The 23,202-nt window shown below is 44.1% G+C and overlaps 1 protein-coding gene across 3 annotated transcripts in view; it reads left to right on the top strand.

Moving 5' to 3' along the window:
- PDE1A (phosphodiesterase 1A) overlaps positions 1-23,202 on the top strand; it is a 272,683-nt gene that overhangs the window by 47,677 nt on the left and 201,804 nt on the right. The window contains exon 1 of one of the 3 annotated variants that reach the window (XM_064161651.1): positions 10,382-10,398. The exons of 1 other annotated variant lie outside the window; for it this stretch is intronic. The gene's annotated coding sequence lies outside the window, so the exon portion shown is untranslated. Of the gene's footprint in view, positions 1-10,381; positions 10,399-10,746; positions 10,762-23,202 lie in introns of those variants that run through there. One more of the 3 variants, XM_064161676.1, reaches the window with a different exon arrangement.

Below are 23,202 nucleotides of genomic sequence, written 5' to 3' on the forward strand. Positions count from 1 at the left end.
TATCCTTGGGATGTCCAAGCCAGCATGCTGTCATTGCTATGTCTTCTGAATGAATGTGTCACAGATCTTGAAGAGGGTTGCACAAATGATTTCCAAGAATACCACACAGAGAGCTGCCCTGAAGCTGGATAGTTATGAGTGGCAGGGCATGTGGGAGAGTATGGTCAGGTGCCTAGGACAGTGATCACTTCCAAATTTTGGAAGTTCACCCCTGATCAAGTGCAGAATCCTGATGAACTACTAAAAGTTTGTCATCAGCCTGGCAATTCCTGAGGCACACAAATCAGTGCAATAAGATGGGATCTGGCCCACATGTGCTGAGACCTTTTCAACGCTATCCAGTGCACTCAAGGGAACGAGAAGGTCTCTATGCCTAAAGACAGACCAGCAGACACTACTAAAACCTGGCAGAAGGTGCTGCAGATGCATCAGAGAACCATGCTCTGCTGGTATCAGTTGTCCATATAGGTAAAAAGAAACACATGGGAAGATGAGGTCACCTCACGTGGGATTACGATGAACTAGGGCCATCACGAGAACAGGACTAAGATCCAGAGGTAATCACCTGGTCCCAATCCTTGAGCTGAGAGAGACATGAAAGGATTTTGGTGGGACATATTGTCATTTGGCTGCTCCAATTCTGAGACCAATAGTTTGGAATTTGAGGGTAGGGAAGCTAAGCATCTGGGATTCTGGTCTAGGGAAAGGGGCATTGACAAGAGAAATGGGAAATAAACACACCCTCAGCCTCTGGATGCAGCCTCTGTCAGGCATGAAGGAAAACTAGCCCTTCAGGAAAGGTGCTACATGTCATCTAGGCAAGTGGACCACCATGGAGAGAGGTATGTGTGGAGCATGGCTGCTGGCTGGATCTAAACACACCTGTGGAGCTTTACAGAATGTACATTGCATGACCCAGCTGTAGCTAGCAGCCTTGGGTGACATGAAATATTAAGAAGAACAAGAATTTAAGCTGTGGTGGGAGCACAGTGGGTAATACTTTGTAGCAAAAGCAAAGCAAACCAGTTTTTCCCAAGTTTAGTTTTGTGTTTTGTTTTGTTTCCCCCCCCCCCCCAGTGAAATAGTGTACCTCAGGGGCCAATAAAGACATTTGAGTGTAATGCAAGTTGAAATGAGGTGCAAGAGCTGTGTGGCAGCAGAGTTCCCCCTTGCTCCTTGAGAAACCAGGTTTTGCTGACAGCAAAAGCATGGCAGCAAAAGCTCTTCTGCAACCATGGCCCACTTTGATTGCAAAGTTTGGGTTTCCTTTAGAACTCATAGTTCTTGTCTGTACTCTGTATTTTAAGTGAAATGAAGCTTCCAGAAGTGAAATACTAGTAGTGAGAGTAAACCTCAAGACCTTTTACTTGTGTCTATCTCATAACCAGAATCTGAAAATGTATTTGAAGGTTTAGGATCATTACTTGACCTTGACCTGTTTGTAACAGCAGTGAATTAGTTAGTGGGAAATGAGGATATAAAGAAGAGAGAAAACTGTGATGTAGCACAGCAAATGAAAATAAATAAGCAGGTGGACAACAATGGATATTTAAGATATGTCTCAAGAGGTATTTAGAATCATAGAATCATAGAATCAACCAGGTTGGAAGAGACCTCCAAGATCATCCAGTCCAACCTAGCACCCAGCCCTAGCCAGTCATCTACACCAGGGCACTAAGTGCCTCATCCAGTCTTTTCCTGAACACCTCCAGGGACGGTGCCTCCACCACCTCCCTGGGCAGCCCATTCCAATGGGAAATCTCTCTCTGTGAAGAACTTCCTCCTAACATCCAGCCTATACCTACCTGTTATGGAGGGTGGCAAAGCCCCTGAAAGGTCCCCATGTCATGAAAGTTACAGTGTCTCACATTTTAAGCCAGAAGCATTGCAAAACCAAAACAATCTTCTAGTCCCATGAGAAGTTTCCTCCCTAGGGAAGAGAAAAGGTAAACATTGGCCTTGTTTTCCAGTTTTTGGCCTTGGTTCCCATGCACACTGACTACCTGCTGATGGGCCGAGCTTTGGGTGGTCCTACAGGTTGTTTTGGTAAGAACTGTCCAATTATACAGGTTGATTATAACTTTGTACCAGCCTGTAATAATATGGTAAAAATGGTCAGAGCTGGTGAGCACAGCTCTTTGGAACATTATAAATGGTGTGTCTGCCTGGATCGGTGTGCGCTGCTGCTGCTGCTACTGTACCCTGCAGACCACCAACCTACCAGCTACCAAGCCAGCTGCCTGCCTGCAGCCTGTTCCGACCGACCCGCCTGCTCCAGCACGCTCGCCTGCTTCGGCCTCAGCCCGGCGTAAGGCTGCTGACGCCCGACTCTCAGAGGCTGAGGGCCTGCTTGGGCCCGACCCTGGCCGGGGAAGAGGGACAACGCCCTAGTGGTGCGCCGAAACCCTGCTGAGCTGCTGACTGTGAGTAGACTGATGAACTCTTAATACCGAAACTGAACAACTCCAAAGACTCAAAGAACTCTTTAAAGAATCACAGACTCTCTTTTATTTACCATTTTCTGAAATGTTACCCTAGCCTCATCAAAGATTTCACGTGGGTAACTCGGTTCTCGGCAAGGGGATCTTCACATTGAGCAATAGATCACTGGGTCTCTGCAAGCCAGCCTCACGTGTTTCCCCCATCAATTTCTCGTGAAACTGCGTTCCACGACACTACCCTGGCACAGCTTGAGACTGTGTCCCCTTGTGCTATTGCTGGTTGCCTGGGAGAAGAGGCCAACCCACACCTGGCTACAGTGTTCTTTCAGGTAGTTGTAGACAGTAATAAGATCACCCCTGAGCCTCCTCTTCTCCAGGCTAAACAGGCCCAGCTCCCTCAGCCTCTCCTCATAGGGTTTGTGCTCCAGGCCCCTCACCAGCTTTGTTGCCCTTCTCTGGACATGCTTCAGCACCTCAACATCTCTCTTGAATTGAGGGGCCCAGAACTGGACACAGTTATGATACAGTTCAGTATATTTGAAACATTATTTGCCAAAATACACACTCTCGAGACTTCAAATGTTTTACTACATTTAAAAAGCCTGTGGAAGGCATAAAACTTCAGATGTTTTAAACCTGCCATTATTGCTTTGCTGAACTGTGAGCTTTTAATTGCTTGAAGAGAAACTGATTTCAGTGAGGAATCCAACTATACTGCAAGAATTCTAGCTGAGTTTACACCTTTGCAGTACATGTCAGAAGAATTGCTTACATGGATTAAAATATTTTAGCAGTTAAGTGTTATTCTGGGATTTATGGAGTATGGAAATGAGCTTGGAAAACATTCATGCAGAGGCAGTACGAAGTGATGTCATCTGCAAAAGCATTTGTGGAGGACTACGCTATGTTTTGTCTAGCCACAAGTGACAATGTGCTCCTTAGTGGATGGAACAGAAGAGCTTTTTGTTGAGGAAAAATGTTGTTTTGTTTCCATATGCTTCCAGATATAAGAGTTTACAGGAGTGTTTCCAGATTATCCTTGTGAACTGTACCACCTGTGTATTTTGGAAAGTCAAATGTCTCCAACGGTGTCTGGAAGTTCCAGGCAACACTGGATTGATTTTGCAGTGGAATTCTCTTGGGTGGATACAGAGTGAATTCTAACAAGTGAGACAGAAACTTAGGATTGTGCACCAAGTTTTTCTAACATAGAGAGTTTTTAGATTGCTAGCACTGAGAATTAGAAAAAAAACAAACCAAACCACACAAACAATACAACCTTCCCCCCCCAAACAATCACAAAACAAACCCCACCTCCAAAAAAAATCCTCAACCTCCAGAAACCAGAATAACAATAATACTCTCTAGGTGTAATACATTATGGGCTGCCCGGGGAGGTGGTGGAGTTGCCATCCCTGGAGCTGTTCAAGGCAGGATTGGACGTGGCACTTGGTGCCATGGTCTAGCCTTGAGCTCTGTGGTAAAAGGTTGGACTTGATGATCTGTGAGGTCTCTTCCAACCTTGGTGATACTGTGATACTTTGATACTGTGATAACAGAAAGATGTGAAAATGCCTTTTGTTTTGTTCATGGGTTTGTTTTGTTTTGTTTTGTTTTGTTTTGTTTTTTGCCATCCTGAATTCCTCTCTCTCTTTAAGAAACATATCTGGAATCTGAAATATCTATCATCAATAGTACATCAGCAAACCTATGCCAGGGACATTATTCCCTTTCACTTAATAAAGGGGCATCTGAAGCATGGGGAGGCTAAACAAGTTAGGTAAGGTCATACAGGAAATGTGTGACAAAAATAAGACTCTCTTCCTCTTGATTCTAAGGCTGGTGTGCTTACATCAACAACTTTTTCCACTGTGCCCATTATCAAACCAATTTAATTAGGAGGAATGACATTATTGATGACATGTAAAAATGAAAATGATGAAGTGTTTGACTGTGCCTCTTAAAAAGGCTCCTGGTAAATTAATGGTGTATTTAGAACAAAGTTTGGGCAGAGACCAGAATATTACTTACTTAGGCTCCAGGAAAACTTACAACTGCAACTGGAATAGCAGTTTAAATTTAGCAATTATAACCAATTTACAGTAGCATGTTTTCTGTAAATTATCCTGTTCCCTGCAAAAAATGAATCACAGTGCTTCACTGTTTCCAGTTTGAATCTTTCTGTCAGTGAGTATAAAGAAGTTGTGTATAAAAAAAATAACCAGAACATATTCCCACAAGCTGTAGAATGAGATTGTTTATTGCATGTGCTGCTTTTGAGCCTTTCTCTTTGGTTAGTATGTAAGTTAAACATAGATAAGCAAGAGAGTCGTGGGATGGAGCGTGTGAGAGCGTTCTTGTGAGAGGGGGCCTAGGCTATCTGCACAGTAGCAGGTGTCCAAACGCTTTGATGAGTCACACTCCATGAATATGTAATAAGTAGGAGGAATAATTGTATTAGGTAGGTGTGACTGTGAAAACTCCTGTATAAATAACTGCGAGAACTTCGCGTTGGGTCTCGCTTGCACCTTTGGGAGCTATCCCAAAGCTCTGATCTAGTGCTAAATAGATGGAAATGCTGCTTCTTGTCTAAGAAGTTTTTTGATTCTGGTGTCAGAGATACAAAAAGTGCAATTGCAAAAAATCACATTTTACTTACATAAGCATTTGACTTTAATATTAGTAAAAAAACTAAAGAGAAATGCTCTTTTGTATGTTCTCAAGTATGAGGAGATGCTGAATGTTCACTGTGTACATTTTGCTCATGGGCTGAATTATCTGATGGCTTGTTTAGAAGAGAGGTTCATTTCAGCTTTGCCTTGAAGTTTATTGTTATAGAAGGGATAGTGTAAAGGCCAGTTCGAGTCACATTTCTGTGTACAAAGAAAATAGCACACAGCTGATTTCCCTTTCCTGTCTGTCATTTCTGGCAGAACTCTTTCATCACCTAGTAGATGCATGAGTGTGTTCACTTTTCACTTGTCAAACGACTCTTCTGAAGTCTGATCAGTGACTTTGTGCTACCTAGCCAGAATTACAATGTTAGGGTGCTCGTGCAGATGATTACACATATAAATTTATCACAGTATCATCAGGGCTGGAAGAGACCTCACAGATCATCAAGTCCAACCCTTTACCACAGAGCTCAAGGCTAGACCATGGCACCAAGTGCCATGTCCAACCTTGCCTTGAACAGCTCCAGGGACGGCGACTCCACCACCTCCCCGGGCAGCCCATTCCAGTGTCCAATGACTCTCTCAGGGAAGAACTTTCTCCTCACCTCGAGCCTAAATCTCCCCTGGCGCAGCCTGAGGCTGTGTCCTCTTGTTCTGGTGCTGGCCACCTGAGAGAAGAGAGCAACCTCCCCCTGGCCACAACCACCCCTCAGGTAGTTGTACAGCAACTGCTGTAAAATCTTTTAGGATTTTGATCTGCACATTCATTGATTTTTCTGTGCTCTGTTTAAAGAAAAAGAGAAACCCCTTTTCAGTTTTAACCACTGGCATTTTTCTTTTAAAAACTAATTATTTTGAGGCAAAATGAACAGTGCTCCAACACGTTGATTATTAAATAGTCTGCTCTGTAAGAAAGTGTGAGCAAATGTTACCTCCATCTGCGGTCTTCACTGAAGACTAAATAAGGGAGAGCTTACAGTTAAGAATATTTGGAACATGATGCATTTGCTACTTAAGAGGCCAAGTTTGTGGAACTTTGGTATTGCAGTATTAGTATTTAGAAAACCTGGAATTTGTATTCACTGTGCTAGTTTGAGCCTATCTAGAATGTTTTGGTGAGAAGAACTAGATTACAGGCTGTGGAAATGAAAACAATGGTGATGTCTACTTCACTCACAGTCTTGCTGAGATGTATAGGAACAAGAAATAAAACCATTAGATAACATAGATAACATCACTCGGCATCACTCTCTCTCTGGGGCTGCTGGCTGAGCTGCATCTCTTTAACCTCACCCTCCATTTTGGACTAATCCACTTTGCTTCCTAACCCCCTGGTCTAACCTCCATTCTTTCTTGGGACTGGGGTAAGGTTGAGAGGGGTAGGGGGAAGGTGAAGGGGTGGTTGAGAGCCCCTCCTGGGGACTCAGGTTTCTGGGAGGGCTGTTGTGTTTCTGTACTACCTTTTTACCTTGTATATTTCTGTCTATAACTGTACATACTGTAAATATCTGCTTGCATATTGTGCTAGCTGTAAATATAAGCTTCATTCATATTTCCAGAGCCGCCTGAGTCTAGTCTGGGTGATTTCTAAAGTGGGGGGGAGGGGGGGGGGGGCAGGGAACACCCAAGCCATCACACACGTAAATGAGACTGCTGATGACTGAAAGACTGACAACTGAACTGCACTTAAAATAAACTTGGTTGTCAATGTCCCATTGCTATGCTGGAATGCATTTCACTTAACATTGTTGAGTACTGAAGATCTTCTTTAGGATAAAGTTATATTGAATATATTTTATGCTTTGTTGTAGTTTAGTTTTGAGCATTCTTCTCATGCCTCTGTTTCTTCCCAAGCTCTGACAAGATGATATTTTTTTAAAATATAGAAAACCAAACCAACCAACCAAAAAAAGAAGGCAGAAGTATAAGGCCTAATTTTAATGGATTTCAGGAGTATAAAGCAGTTTCAGTTATACCTAAAATCAGTGGGATTTAATCAGTAATTAAGCACCAAGATTGCTATGGCTTGAATTTATATAATATTTAAAATGTGTGTTTCTTTTTTTTTTATATAAGATTTTTTTTCTGGTTCTATACTAACTGAAGAGATTCCTAAGTCAGCTGCAGGTTCACTCCCATATGCAATATCTGTCACAGAAAACCCAGCTTCAAGGAATTGCATTGTATAATACTGTACCCACGTTAGTATTTCTGTGTAATCCTTGCAACTTCCCTTAAGTTCTTAATAATCAATGAAGAAAAGATTCATAAAATAGCATCATAGACGGGACCAGAGGGATCATCTAGTTGGGTTGGAAGGGACCAGAGGGATCATCTAGTTCCAACCCCCCTGCCATAGGCAGGGACACCCTACCCTAGACCAGGCTGTCCAGAGCCTCATCCAGCCTGGCCTTAAACACCTCCAGGGATGGGGCCTCAACCACCTCCCTGGGCAACCCATTCCAGGCTCTCACCACTCGCATGGTGAAGAACTTCTTCCTCATGTACAGGCTGAATGAGCTAATTTCTCACTTAATAACCACCCTAAACCATCCACTATAGGCAAAGCTGCCTTGCTGGGTTAGCAGGTCTGCAATTCAGACTATAAACAGATGTTTGTCTGCATTAGAACTGGATGGATGGCTGGGCCCATAGAGTGGTGGTGAATGGTTCCACATCCAGTTGGCAGCCAGTCACTAGTGGTGTGCCCCAGGGATCAGTGCTGGGACTGGTCCAGTTTAATATCTTCATTGATGATCTGGATGAGGGGATTGAATCCACCATCAGTAAGTTTGCAAGTGACACCAAGTTGGGAGCATGTGTCAATCTGTTGGAGGGCAGGAGGGCTCTGCAGAGGGACCTGGGCAGGATGCATAGATGGGTATGGTCCAATGCCATGAGTTTTAACAAGGCCAAGTGCCAGGTTCTACACTTTGACCCCAGCCTGTAGTGCTGCATGGGGTTGTTGTGGCCAAAGTGGCTGGAGAGTAGCCAGACAGAGAGGGACCAGGGGGTGCTGGTCAACAGCAAACTGAACATGAGCCAGCAGTGTGTCCAGGTGGCCAAAAAGGCTAATGGCAACCTGGCCTGTATCAGGAATGGTGTGGTCAGCAGGAGCAGGGAGGTCATTCTGCCCCTGTAATCAGCACTGCTTAGGTCACACCTTGAGTACTGTGTCCAGTTCTGGGCCCCTTAATTTAAGAAAGATGTTGAGGTGCCTGAAGAGGGTAACAAGGCTGGTGAGGGACCTGGAGCATAGCCCTGCGGGGGGTGGCTGAGTGAGCTCAGGTTGTTCAGCCTGGAGAAGAGGAGGCTCAGGGGAGACCTCATTGCTCTCTACAGCTATCTGAAGAGATTGTAGCCAGGCAGGGGTTGGTCTTTTCTGCCAGGCACCCAGTGACAGAACAAGAGGACACAATCTCAAACTGTGCCAGGGAAGGTAGAGTCCAGACATTAGGAGGAAATTCTTCATGGAAAGAGTGATTGCTCATTGGAGTGGGTTGCTTGGGGAGGTGGTGGAGTCACCATTCCTGGAGGTGTTTAAAAGGAGGCTGAATAAGGCACTTAATGCCATGGTTTAGTTAATTAGAAAGGTTAGGCGATGGGTTTGACTTGATGATCATAGAGGTCTTTTCCAACCTGGTTAATTCTGTGATTCCGTGAAATGGATCATAGAATCATAGAATCAACCAGGTTGGAAGAGACCTCCAAGATCATCCAGTCCAACCTAGCACCCAGCCCTAGCCAGTCAACTAGACCATGGCACTAAGTGCCTCATCCAGTCTTTTCGTGAACACCTCCAGGGACAGTGCCTCCACCACCTCCCTGGGCAGCCCATTCCAATGCCAATCACTCTCTCTGGGAACAACTTCCTCCTAACATCCAGCCTATACTTCCCCCAGCACAACTTGAGACTGTGTCCCCTTGTTCTGTTGCTGGTTGTCTGGGAGAAGAGACCAACCCCCACCTGGCTACAATCTCCCTTCAGGTAGTAAATATTGATGTATTCTAAATTCTGCTCTGTCTTATGTACATTTGAGTTGGACCACAGTTCCAGATTTAATTATTTGCTTCTCAAGAATTCAGTGTGTAATTTATGGAAATTTCAAAAAAGTTGTGTTTATCATTTAATTAAAAATCCAAAATACTGCTGGTCAAAGTTATTCTCCTGTTAGCACTTTTTATTTTTAAATTGGGACCAAATAACTTTGTTTTCTGTATAATTAAGCCCTACAGGTAAATATATGAGCAGGACAAAATGAAAGGAATAAGAGGGTAAAACAGAAAGATTTAATTTCTTTAAAATGGTGGTCTTGTAAGTTTGTGATTTTTCTTGATGTTGTTCTTGATTGAAACAAAATGCCCAGTCTGATTAGAAGCTTTGAAGTGAGGTGGGAGATCAGTCAAACCATGGACTTCCAGAAGGGAGGCTGTTCAGCACACTTGTTAAGAATATCCCTTGGGAGGCAGACCCAAAGGGCAAAGTGGGCCATGGAGGCTGGGTGTTCTTCAAGAGTAAGTCTTAGGAGGTGCAGGGGCAGGCTGTCCTCATGTGTGGTAAAACGAACTGCTGGGGAAGACAACCACCCTGGCTGAGCAGGGAGCTCTTGCAGTGACTCAGGACAAAAAAAGAGAGTTTGCCACCTTTGGGAAGAGGGGCAGGCAACACAATGAGAGTACAGGAATTTAGTTGGGTCATACAGAGGGAACATCAGAAAGGTCAGCTAGAACTCAGCCTGACCACTGCTGTGATGGGTAACAAAAAAGGATTTTACAAATACATTGACAACAAAAAGAAAGCCAAGGAAAATGTCCACCCTTTATTGCATGCAAGGAGGAACACTGCTATCAAGGAGGAGGAAAAAGCTGGGGTACTTAATGCCACCTTTGCCTTGGTCTTTGATAGTCAGACTCATTGTGCTCAGGGTATTCAGCTCCCTGACAGAGATAGAGACAAGCATCTGCTCTTCCAGGAGGAAGCAATTAACAACCTCTTATGCCACCTGGACACTGACAGGTCTATGGGGCTTGGTAGGATTCACCCAAGAGTGCTGAGGGAGGAGCTTGCCAAGCTGATCTCCATCATCTATCAGCAGTTCTGGTTAACAGGGGAGGTTCCAGGCGATTGGAGGCTTGCCAACATCACAGCTGTCTACAGAAAGGTCTGAAAGGAAGGTGTGGTGAGTCGCATGCCTGGCAGCCTGAGTTTAGTGCTGGAGCAGGTTATGCAGTGCATGCAAGATGCCCAGGTGTTCAGCCCAATCAGCACGGGTTTATAAAAGGTGGGTCCTGTCTGACTTATCTACTCTCCCTCTACAGTAAGATCCTCCACCTGGTGGGTGAGGGAAGGGCTGGGGACATGGTCTGCCTGGAGTTTAGTAAGGCCTTTGGCACCATCTCCCACAGCGTTCTCCTTGAGAAACTTGTGGCCCAAATCCAAGGTGGACTCTTTCCTGGCTTAAAAACTGACTGGATGACTGGGCCCAAAGAGAAACAGAGTTAAATCCAGCTACTCACCCCAGGGCTCACTATTTGGGCTGTTTCTGTTTAATATCTTCATTAATGATATGGATGAGCAAATTGAAGGCATCAGCAGCAAGCTTGCAGATGACACTAAGCTGAGTGGAGAGTTGACTGGCTTGAGGGTAAGAAGATTTTGTCTTCTGATGTTTGTTTTCTTTGTCATTGTCAACTTATTTTCCCTTTGTCTCTTTTCAATTTGAGCTTTCCAGCATGTCTGCAAAAATGTTGTGGCATCCTTTGGGATGTCACCAGTTTACACTAGTTTTGGCTTAGGTCTGTTTTTTTGCTTACACTAAATTTGCAGCAAGAATGCTGAATGCAAACATTACAGAGTTTTGCTGTTTCCCCCCCTTATTGTTTTTGGTGCATTACAAAAGATGTCTAGTTTAAAGCTTGTGATGGTTTGGGTGTTACCTGCCTCCCTTCTCTCCCCTCCCCCCCTTTGGAAAATCACCCAGACTAGGGTGAGTGGCTCTGGAAATTGAATGAAGCTTTATATTTACAGCTTAGCACAATGTACAAGCAGATATTTACAGTATATATACAACTATAGACAGAAATAAACAAGTTAAAGGTAATACAGAAACACAACAGCCTTCCCGGAAAGCAAAGTTCCCAGGAGGGGCTCTCAACCACTCCTCTCAACCTTACTCAAGACTTAGCCTTACACTTCAAGATAAGTTTGGAGAGTCAGCCAGGGGGGGTAGGAAGCAGATGGATTAGTCACATAGATGGCAGCTTGGGTTGGAGAGAGAAGTTCAGCCCAGAGAAAGACTCAGAGAGTGACTCCCCTATTTATGTTTGTGTTCTTGTTCTTGGCAAGCCTATGAGTGAAGTAGACATCACCACAGTTTCCTTTTCACAGTATCACAGTATCATCAGGGTTGGAAGAGACCTCACAGATCATCAAGTCCAGCCCTTTACCACAGAGCTCAAGGCTAGACCATAGCCTGCAATCTAATTCTTCTCACCAAAGCATTCTAGCTAGGCTCAAACTAGCACAAAGCTCTTTAAATGAACCCTGCTAGTGCCTGGGCTACTATCAGGTGTGTCCCCTCTGTTGCCAGCAGGCCTGGTGTGTTTGACATCTTTATGGGCTTGTTTTCAAATGCATAAATAAAATAAGTAGAATGAGTACTGTGTGTATGTTATGTTGCAACTGAAAAATATTTACCCTCTCAGATACTTACTCAGAAATCCTAGAAACTACACAAGTGCACACTAAAGATGATTAATGAGCTATTATGTTTATTTGATTTGGCTAAATACCAGTCTATACATGTGAGTTTTTTCTCCTATTTTCATTTGCATAGGCATTTATGTGCTTGGAGCTCTCTACATCCCCAGCAAATTCCAGTATGGTCTTCTGTGAGATCGTAGAATGCAAAGTTGGAATCTAAAAAGTTACCAATACAGCTTCAACTCGTGCAATTTCCTGCCAACTTTGCAAAGTCAATAGCAGGGCTAAGCTAGCACATTTTGATATCTGTCATCAAAAATAACAGAAATGACTTTTAATCTGCCTTCTACCCATCTCACAAATTTAACTTCTTAGCAAATGTCATGGAAGAAGGCCCATGGCAGAGGTTTTCCCAGCATGGATTTTCTTTTTCTCTAGTCTATGCTTTGCTCACGATGCTGTACATCAGTCTTCTGTAGTAGGTATGTTTTTGCCATATTTATATATCAAAAGTCATCAAACTGTGACTCAAAGCATATGGCTATCTAAAAGAAAATGCATTCAAAAGAACTCAGAGTTCTGTGCTAATACTTACTTGGAAGGGCATAAACCATTATAATAATAAGCAACATCTGATAGAAGGTTGTCCCGAGCTGGTTTAGCTTATATTTATTCTTATTTTTAAGGACCGTTTACAGAAACCCTATTTGGTTACTTTTTATTGTCATCAGGATCTAAAGTCAGTCATATGGGTTTGAATCTGCAGAAGGCATTACTTTTAGTAAAGCTTTACTGAAATTATATTTGGAATTTGAGTTGATGCCCAGGAATGATGTCAACTGTAGCAGATGAAATTTGTTAAGGTCTCTTAATTTTAAATATGTGGTTTTTTTTTAAAGAACCCCAAAACAACCAACCCTAACAGATAATTCTTCCAAGCTTTGGCCTTTTAATGTTTTTAGCCTTTGTCTGGGCCGAAAGAAGTGTTATGCTTTGGGTTACTGAATATTAACATCTATTCTCTAATACATTTTCATCCCAAAAGATGTATTTAATAGATACATATGTTTCAACAACAGCTTACAAGTAATAAAAAAGAATTGATATTTTATGTGAGGAGGCCTGTGGATGTGGTCTATCTGGACTTCAGCAAGGCCTTGACACTGTCCCCCACAGCAAACTGCTGGCTAAGCTGTCAGCCCGCGGCTTGGATGGTAACACTCTGTGCTGGGTTAGGAACTGGCTGGAGGGCCGGACCCAGAGAGTGGTGGTGAATGGTGCCACATCCAGCTGGCAGCTGTCACTAGTGGTGTCCCTCAGGGATCAGTGCTGGGCCCCATCCTCTTTAACATCTTCATAGATGATCTGGATGAGGGCATGGAGTCAGTCATCAGCAAGTTTGCAGATGACACCAAGCTGGGGGCAGATGTGACTGAGCTGGAGGGCAGAAGGGCTCTGCAGTGGGACCTTGACCGCCTGGACAGATGGGCAGAGTCCAATGGGATGGGGTTCAATAGCTCCAAGTGCAGGGTGCTGCACTTTGGCCACAACAACCCTATGCAGAGATACAGGCTGGGGTCAGAGTGGCTAGAGAGCAGCCAGGCAGAGAGGGATCTGGGGGTGCTGATTGATACCCACCTGAACATGAGCCAGCAGTGTGCCCAGGTGGCCAAGAGAGCCAGTGGCATCCTGGCCTGCATCAGGAATGGTGTGGCCAGCAGGAGCAGGGAGGTCATTCTGCCCCTGTACTCTGCACTGGTTAGACCACACCTTGAGTACTGTGTTCAGTTCTGGGCCCCCCAGTTTAGGAGGGACACTGAGATGCTTGAGCGTGTCCAGAGAAGGGCGACGAGGCTGGTGAGAGGCCTTGAGCACAAGCCCTACGAGGAGAGGCTGAGGGAGCTGGCATTGTTTAGCCTGGAGAAGAGGAGGCTCAGGGGAGACCTTATTGCTGTCTACAACTACCTGAGGGGTGGTTGTGGCCAGGAGAAGGTTGCTCTCTTCTCTCAGGTGGCCAGCACCAGAACGAGAGGACACAGCCTCAGGCTGCACCAGGGGAGGTTTAGGCTGGAGGTGAGGAGAAAGTTCTTCACTGAGAGAGTCATTGGACACTGGAATGGGCTGCCCGGGGAGGTGGTGGATTCGCCATCCCTGGAGCTGTTCAAGGCAGGATTGGACGTGGCACTTGGTGCCATGGTCTAGCCTTGAGCTCTGTGGTAAAGGGTTGGACTTGATGATCTGTGAGGTCTCTTCCAACCCTGATGATACTGTGATACTGCGATCTATCTTTTGCACGCTATCATAATGGATCATTTGTATTTTGGTGGAATGAGTAAAGGAAAAAACAGAGAAATAATTACTGATATGCAATGTTGTCTGCTATTTATCCTCAGAAATGAAATGCACAAAACAGTTCTTCAAATATTCACTAAGGAAAACAATTAAACAATGCCTGTGTGTTAGATATACCTGGGCAGGATTTTGTATTTTTGTAATAAGGTAAACTTGGGTTTAATCAGTCTGCTTATGGTCTGAATAAAGCCTGAAAATTGCTACCCATTTTATTTGCATCCTATGTTATATTAATAGCAGTTGTCATTATTATTGATGCTTAATCTACTAGAAATCTTAATAACATAATTAAATCAATTGCATCCTGCAGCAATGAATTCTGCAGGTAAATTACATTGTCTGTATCCTGCTGCCGGGGACGAAGTGAAGTGTTCAGCTTTCAAGTAACTGGAGATGAATAGTCCCAACTTACTGCAGTGCAAATCATCACTTAAACTATTACCAGTTTATCCATGGTGGCAGTACTTTTCTGTGTGTTCAAATCCTACTCCAGCCTCAGCTTTACTGGCAGGGTTCTTTGGAGGGCATGTAGTCAAATGTGATGAGGCACTTAGTGCCATGGTCTAGTTGACTGGATAGGGCTGGGTAATAGGTTGGACTGGAGGGTCTGGGAGATCTCTTCCAAACTAGCTGATTCTATGATTCAGGTACCTGGGGACTTGTCCAGCTGAGCCTTGAACATCCTCCTAGGATGGCAAGTTTGCGGTTCCTCTGGGCAATCTCTTCAGTACTTAACTACCATCATGGTGAAAATATAAGAAATATTGGATTTTCTCATGGTAGTTCTACCCCCAGGTAGCAGAATTTCTTACGTTTCTACTCATCAGTTGCCTCCTATGCTATAAACATGCAACTCTAAGAAGAGTCTTGCTCCATCTCTGCTTTCAGGAGATATCTGTAAAGAACAATAAGGTGTCTCCTGAATCTTCTCCTTTGCAGGCTCCCCAGTTCCCCTGAGCTTGCATAGAGGATAGAAAGCAGCCTTACAAGGACCTTGTCCAGCTTTTTCAGTGCCTTTGAATGCTTCATATCTGGTCTTATGGATTTACTTGTATCCAACTTGGTTAAGTGATCCCTTTCTTTTCTCCCTCTACAGTGAATCCTGCTTCTCTCCCAGTCTGTGCTATGAGGCTTAGAGACTTGGGTAGCCTCATGGCAAGCTTTTCAGGAAAAAAAAATGCTTTTTTTCTAATATTTTTTTCCAATGCCTTTGAAAGAAGAGACTTGGGAATCTGCTTTACCAGCTCTTCTTTAACCCTTTTCCAGATCACATTTTCACCTGTGTGTGCACCTCTCTTTTAGCAGGACAGTACAGTATCACCAAGGTTGGAAGAGACCTCACAGATTATCAAGTCCAACCCTTTACCACAGAGCTCAAGGCTAGACCATGGCACCAAGTGCCACATCCAGTCCTGCCTTGAACAGCTCCAGGGACGGTGACTCCACCGCCTCCCCGGGCAGCCCATTCCATTGCAGTGGTACTATGGTCTCAGCCAAGAAAATCTCAATCAGAGAATTCTTAGGGGGAGTATGTTTGCCATTCCTGCAGAGAAAAAGATTGGCTAACTTGCACCTGTGTAGTTTTAATCTCTTATTTCTTGGGCTATTAATACATGAGAATTCACTGACACAGAATGCTGAAAAGAGGTGGTGGTACTGCTGCTACCATGGTGGTCCTCTCTTCCTGGATTTTAGCTTGTACAGAGGTCTTTATGTGATCTGAGCTATTATATTAAAAAAAGAAAAAGACATGATTTTTTTGGTGCAAAAAATGTCAAGCAGTAAGTTGCTAATGCTAGACAATGTTAATTTGGTTTCCTAATGTAATTAATCTCTATGATCTAAGAAGTGATACACTTTCAACTCTTAAAACAGCAGAAACAGTGTTGATCTGATGGCTGAAGACAAGTGTAAAATGAAATCTTTCTATCATGCTCTGTTGTGCTTCCATATTTTTGTCTTGTATACTTGTCCTAGCACTTGAGTAACTTATGTCTCTACTTGTTTGTCTGTTTACCTTATAGCTTAATATAATATCCCACACTGACACAAGTTATTTATGAAACTCAGAAAACCCCAAACATTTGTAAAACTTCTAGCTCGTTCTTGTTTTGTGGGTTTTTTTGGGGTACAAAATAGCTGGGTTTGTAGACAAGGTATGTCTTAAACCTGTATTAAATTGTGTTGTCCTCTACCTCTTGATTTCTCTCATCTTCTTTAAGTCTTTCATAAGACAGGAGAATTTCTGTTAAAAAAAAAAATCATGTAGTGCATAAGACTTGTAAAGACCTTTGCTAATTGTAGCAACACTTGAAAAATCAGCCTCTCTAGCCTCAAAAGCTCTTTCCTCTTCAGAACTCATTAGTCATTTAATTCTGTCAAGTTTTAACTGATTTGCAAAGATGCCGTAGCACAATTAAGTTCACAGTGAGGTAATTTTACTCTGACTACACCATTTGTATAATGCTTGAGCAGTATTTTAGCTTAGCTACCTAAAGTGGCAATTCTTTGCTGTTGGACGTCTACAGAGGGCTGCTTCTTTTGCTGCACCTCAAATGTTGACCCCAGGAGCAGTCTGTTTTTCTGAAAGTGTATAGCCATCTGTATTCTGCTTTTCTGTAGTAAGTGGGAAGCAGGGTTTGTGGAGAACTGCTTTTCATGTCTGTTGGATGGGAGAAGGAATAATACCCAACTGGGATGTGCTGGACAGTATAATTGCTTTGGGTACTGCGTCATCAGAGCTGCTGTGGACACACATGTTTTGAAATGCTATCAGAACTGTAAGCTGTTTGCTGTTGTCTCAGTGACAGGCTCAGTTCTGAACTGTGTAATTTTAAAATGCCAAAACTGTTGACAGAAATGGAAGTTTGTAATTTGAGCAGTTTGGGCTTTCTGCTGTAAGAGTCTCCCAAGTCAGCATTATTTCATAGGACTGCGTTGTTTAGCCTCAGTTCCATTCACGATATATACAGGTCTGTCAGTCTCACCTTGCTGCCTGGTAAGATAACAGAGTGGATCCTCTTGGAGGAATGGACTTGGAAAATAAGAAAGTGACTGGTGACAGCTGATATGGCTTCAAGTAGGGACAAATGGTGCCTGCCAAATCCTGTAGCTTTCTGTGATGAGGTTGCAACATTGCTGGATAAGGAAAGAGTAACTGTCATCATCTACCTGGACTTGTGCGAAGTGTTCAACATTGTCCTGCACAGCAACCTTGTCTGTGAATTGCAGAAACAACCAGCCTGTGGTCCATCCATCAAATACACAAAGAATTGGCTGTGTGGTTGCAGTCAATGGCTTGCTGTCCAAACTGAGAACAGTGATGAGTGGGGCTCCTCAGGCGTTGGTATTAGGACTGGGTCTGTTTAACACTTTTCTTGGTGACATAGGCAGTGAGATTGAGTGTGCCCTCAGCAAGTCTGCCAATGACACCAAGCTGTGTGGTGCAGTCACCACGTTGGAGGAAAAGGATGCCATTAGGATGGGACCTTGATAGTCTTGAGAGGTGGCCCTTGTAAACCTCATGAAGAGCAAGAAAGCCAAGTGTGATGTTCTGCCTGGGCCAAGGCAGTACCAAGCACAAATACAGGCTGAGTTATGATGGCTTGAGTGTAGCCCTGAAGAGAAAGTTTTTGAGGGTGTTGGTAGATGAAAAACTGTGGGGTCAGGAGTGTGCACTCACAGCTCAGAAAGCCCATTGCATCTTGGGCTCTGTCAAGAAGAGTGTGACTGGCAGGTCAAATGAGGTGATTCTGCCCCTCTACTCTCATCTGATCCAAACTAGAGCACTGTGTTCAGTTCTGGGGGCCCCACACCTCACCTATGAGGACAGACTTGGAGAGGTGGGGTTGCTTAGCCTGCAGAAGTCCCTGGGGAGACCTTATTTTCACCTTTCAATACTTAATGGGGGCCTATAGGAAAGATGGGAGAGACTCTTTATCAAGGAGTGTAGTGGTAGAACAAGGGGTAAGGATTTCAAACTGCAAGGGAGTAGATTTAGATTAGATATTAGAAAGAAATGCTTTAAGCAAGGATGAGGCACTGTAACAGGTTACCCTAAGAAGTTGTGGATGCCCCTTCTCTGGAAGTGTTAAAAACCAGGCTGGATGTGGCTTTGAGTAACCTGATCTAGTGAAAGTTGTCCCTGCCCATGGCAGATAGGTTGGAACAAGAGGGTTCATTCCAGCCCAGACCACGTTATGATTCTATGATAATAATTCTAGAGAACACAAAACAAACTTTGACTACATTTAATGTTTTTGCAAAGTAACTTTGTTTTTCCAAGAAGTGTAGGTTGCAATAAGCTGACATGGAGTTGAGATAGGTGACAGGAACCGATGTTTTCCTAATTTGAGGACCAAATACAGTATGTATTCCATGTTCTGTAAAGTTCTGCTGGAATACAAAATGAAGCAACATCCACGTGGCCAGGCCCAAAGAGTGGTGGTGAATGGAGTTAAATCCAGTTGCCAGCTGGTCACAAGTGGTATTCCCCAGGGCTCAGTACTGGAGTCAGTTCTCTTTATCTTTGTCAATGCACTGGACATTGAGTGCACCCTCAGTAAGTTTGCAGATGACACTGAATTGGGTGGGTGTGTTGATCTGCTTGAGGGCTGGAAGGTTCTACAAACTGATATGGACAGGCTGGATTGATGAGCTGAAGTCAGTTGTGTGAGGTTTAACAAGACCATGTGCTAGGTCCTGCAGCTGGGTCAGCATGACCCCATGTAATGCGACAGGCTTGGGCCATGGTGGCTGGAAGGTTGCCTGACAGAAAAAGACCTTGGAGTGCTGGTTAATAGCTGCCTGAACATGAGCCAGGAATGTACTCAGGGGCCAAGAAGGCCAACAGAATCCTTGGTCTGTAGCAGGAGTCAGGAAACGATTGTGCCTCTATACTCTTCCAGTGCACCTCAAATACTGTGTTCAGTTTTGGGCCCTTGCTACAAGAAGGACAATTAGGTCCTGGAGTGGGTCCAGAGAAAGGCAACAAAGCTGGCAAAGGAGCTAGAGAAGAGATCTTGGGAGCAGCAGCTGAGGAAACAAGTAGCTTAGAAGAAGGCTGAAGGGAGCTCTTACTACTCTCTACAACTAGAAGTCCAGCTCAGGATTTCACAACTACAAAAAGACACATGTGAAGGTTGTAAGGAAACATTATACCACTCTGTAAATAAGTGTTATTTACTGATGAATGATTTGAAACTATCAATGAAATGGAGAACATGAGCAAGGGGAAAAAAATCTAATGCTCCTCTAATAAGGAATTTAGGGAGATAATATACAATTAGCATGTTATGCAAATGACAAAATGCTTTCTGTTATGGGTTATTGAAATGTAGAACGAATTGTCCCAGGATGTTGTGGAAAATAATAAGAGAATTCAAGCAAGATTTAGGCAAATTCATATGGAATACATCTAGTAGGGCCTATGGAACATGCTGTCAAATGTTATCACAGTATTATCAGGGTTGGAAGAGACCTCACAGATCATCAAGTCCAACCCTTTACCACAGAGCTCAAGGCTAGACCATGGCACCAAGTGCCACGTCCAATCCTGCCTTGAACAGCCCCAGGGACGGCGACTCCACCACCTCCCCGGGCAGCCCATTCCAGTGTCCAATGACTCTCTCAGTGAAGAACTTTCTCCTCACCTCCAGCCTAAATTTCCCCTGGCGCAGCCTGAGGCTGTGTCCTCTCATTCTGGTGCTGGCCACCTGAGAGAAGAGAGCAACCTCCCCCTGGCCACAACCACCCCTCAGGTAGTTGTAGACAGCAATAAGGTCACCCCTGCGCCTCCTCTTCTCCAGGCTAACCAATCCCAGCTCCCTCAGCCTCTCCTCGTAGGGCTGTGCTCAAGGCCTCTCACCAGCCTCGTTGCCCTTCTCTGGACACGCTCAAGCATCTCAGTGTCCCTCCTAAACTGGGGGGCCCAGAACTGAACACAGTACTCAAGGTGTGGTCTAAGCAGTGCAGAGTACAGGGGCAGAATGACCTCCCTGCTCCTGCTGACCACACCATTCCTGATGCAGGCCAGGATGCCACTGGCTCTCTTGGCCACCTGGGCACACTGCTGGCTCATGTTCAGGCGGGTATCAATCAGCACCCCCAGATCCCTCTCTGTTTGGCTGCTCTCCAGCCACTCCGACCCCAGCCTGTTTCTCTGCATGGGGTTGTTGTGGCCAAAGTGCAGCACCCTGCACTTGGAGCTATTGAACCCCATCCCATTGGACTCTGCCCATCTGTCCAGGCGGTCAAGGTCCCGCTGCAGAGCCCTTCTGCCCTCCAACCCAGCCACATCTGCCCCCAGCTTGGTGTTATCTGCAAATTTGCTGATGACTGACTCCATGCCCTCATCCAGATCATCTATGAAGATATTAAAGAGGATGGTTCAAAGTCTGCCTTTTGGGAAGATGCTGGAGAAGGCTCATTTTATGCTTACTTAATTTCATATTTGTTTTCTACCTATGTAATGCTGGCTGGTTTGGCAGGAAGGGTGTTGACAATAATCAAATCAAAGGTCTTTCTAGTCCTCATATTCCAGAAACTGGGGCTGTTTTAGTGGGCAAAAGTAAAGATATTCCAGCTATAGCCAGCATTTTAATGATCTCAGTGATATTCTGGCAGGTGTTTCAGTTTAATCTTGAGCTATGACTGCTTAGTGTAAATGTTTGCAAGAATTGTAGCATTGCAGTTCCAATCATGCTGTTATTAAAAGTTTAACAACTGAAGCACATTCTTTCTGTTTTATGTGTCAAAATGTAATGCATTTACTTAAAAATAGGATTATAGGAGATACTGCTTGTCATGTAAAATTCCTGCTCTCTGACATAGAGGCTGGATTTTTCATAGCACAGGATGCCTGAGAGACTTACTACCATAATGCCTGATTGTAAAGGAGCACCTAGTGCAAAAGATCATGTCATCTTCTGGCCTCTCTTTTTGCAGTTTTGGTGGCAGTAGGTTTTTTTGTGTCAATGCTAATGTGCACAACAGTCTCATAAAGGAAAGTTCCCTGAGCCAGAAGGCCCAATTCAGTGAGGGCTGAGTCAGGAAACAGCTCTGTTACTCAGGTACACTATCTCAAGAAAAAGCTCAAAGCAGAACACCTCAGTTTAGGGATTCATTAAAATCAGCATGGGCTCCCCAAAGTTATTATCTATATGAAAGGTAAATGAACTATTTTTTGCCAATATAAATACAAGCCAATGATATTAATGTCACTGACATAGTTTAAATGCTGTAAATTGCTTGGGCCACTCTTGCAAACAACCAAAGTATATTTAATTACACTTGGGTATGAGAAATCATAGAATCAGCCAGGTTGGAAGAGACCTCCAAGATCATCCAGTCCAACCTAGCACCCAGCCCTAGTCAGTCAACTAGACCATGGCACTAAGTGCCTCAGCCAGGCTTTGCTTGAACACCTCCAGGGACGGTGACTCCATCACCTCCCTGGGCAGCCCATTCCAATGCCAATCACTCTCTCTGGGAAGAACTTCCTCCTAACATCCAGCCTATACCTCCCCTGGGACAAGTTGAGACTGTGTCCCCTTGTGCTGTTGCTGGTTGTCTGGGAGAAGAGGCCACCCCCCACCTGGCTACAGCCTCCCTTCAGGTAGTTGTAGACAGTAATGAGCCTCCTCTTCTCCAGGCTAAACAACCCCAGCTCCCTCAGCCTCTCCTCACAGGGTTTGTGTTTCAGGCCTCTCACCAGCTTCATTGCCCTTCTCTGATGTTTTAGACTAGTTGCTTTTGTTTGTTTTAAATGGCAGCTTTCTCTCAAGTTTTTGAGGAAGGGATATAGTTATGAGGAAATCTTCTTAATCCTCAAATGTGCTTCATTTAGTGAAAATTAACTCGTAGCCTGGAGCAAAACCTAATATTACTTAAGATCTTATACCAGACTAAAAATGTTACATGCAAACTGCAAATTTTTTTTCCTGTCTATTGGAACCTATGTTGATGTTGTTAAAATATAACTTACTAAACTTTGTGTTTTCTTTCAGTCATTTGGTATCACAATACAGTCGATATTTTTCATAGCCTAATGTACAGTCACCTTTAAAAATGACACAACAAAATTCAAGCACAAAAAATAACCCTACATTGCCATATAATGTTTGTCAAAACTAACTGTTGTATTAGAGCAGCAACATTGCAACTCTTTTTCTATCCATGCCGTCCCTGGGGCAGTTCAAGGCAAGGTTGGACATGGCACTTGGTGCCATGGTCTAGCCTTGAGCTCGTTGGTAAAGGGTTGGACTTAATGATCTGTGAGGTCTCTTCCAACCCTGATGATACTGTGATACTGTGATAATTATGTTTGACTTGGAAGTATTACCTGAACATTGCATTTGGGAAATTTTAGAGGCTATACTGTTGCTTTTTGATCAGAGGAAACCCAAAATAACATGCTTGGATTCCATTTCTTAGCTTTTCCTTTTCTGCAATGATACTCAGGTAGTCCAAATGATTTGTCATTTAGGTATCAAATGCTGCCCCGAGAAGTGGTTAACAGTGTAGTGATGCATCAAATAGTTCTTAAAATAATTCTGAGCTAACAGTCACCAGTACTCTGTGCCATGTGAATGTGTTTCTTTCTAAGATGTTCATCCAGGCCATTTTGTAGCCTGAAGTAAGAAAAAGCTTGTTGTCTTAAGAATCATAGAATCAAGCAGGTTGGAAGAGACCTCCAAGATCATCCAGTCCAACCTAGCACCCAGCCCTAGCCAGTCAACTAGACCATGGCACTAAGTGCCTCAGACAGTCTTTTCTTGAACACCTCCAGGGATGGTGCCTCCACCACCTCCCTGGGCAGCCCATTCCAATGGGAAATCACTCTCTCTGTGAAGAACTTCTTCCTAATATTTAGCCTATACTTCCCCCAGCACAACTTGAGACTGTGTCCCCTTGTTCTATTGCTGGTTGCCTGGGAGAAGAGGCCACCCCCCACCTGGCTACAATGCCCCTTCAGGTAGTTGTAGACAGTAATAAGATCACCCCTGAGCCTCCTCTTCTCCAGGCTAAACAG

The sequence above is a fragment of the Pogoniulus pusillus genome, chromosome 2 (assembly GCF_015220805.1).
Source record: "Pogoniulus pusillus isolate bPogPus1 chromosome 2, bPogPus1.pri, whole genome shotgun sequence".
In the NCBI taxonomy this organism is placed as follows: Eukaryota; Metazoa; Chordata; class Aves; order Piciformes; family Lybiidae; genus Pogoniulus; species Pogoniulus pusillus.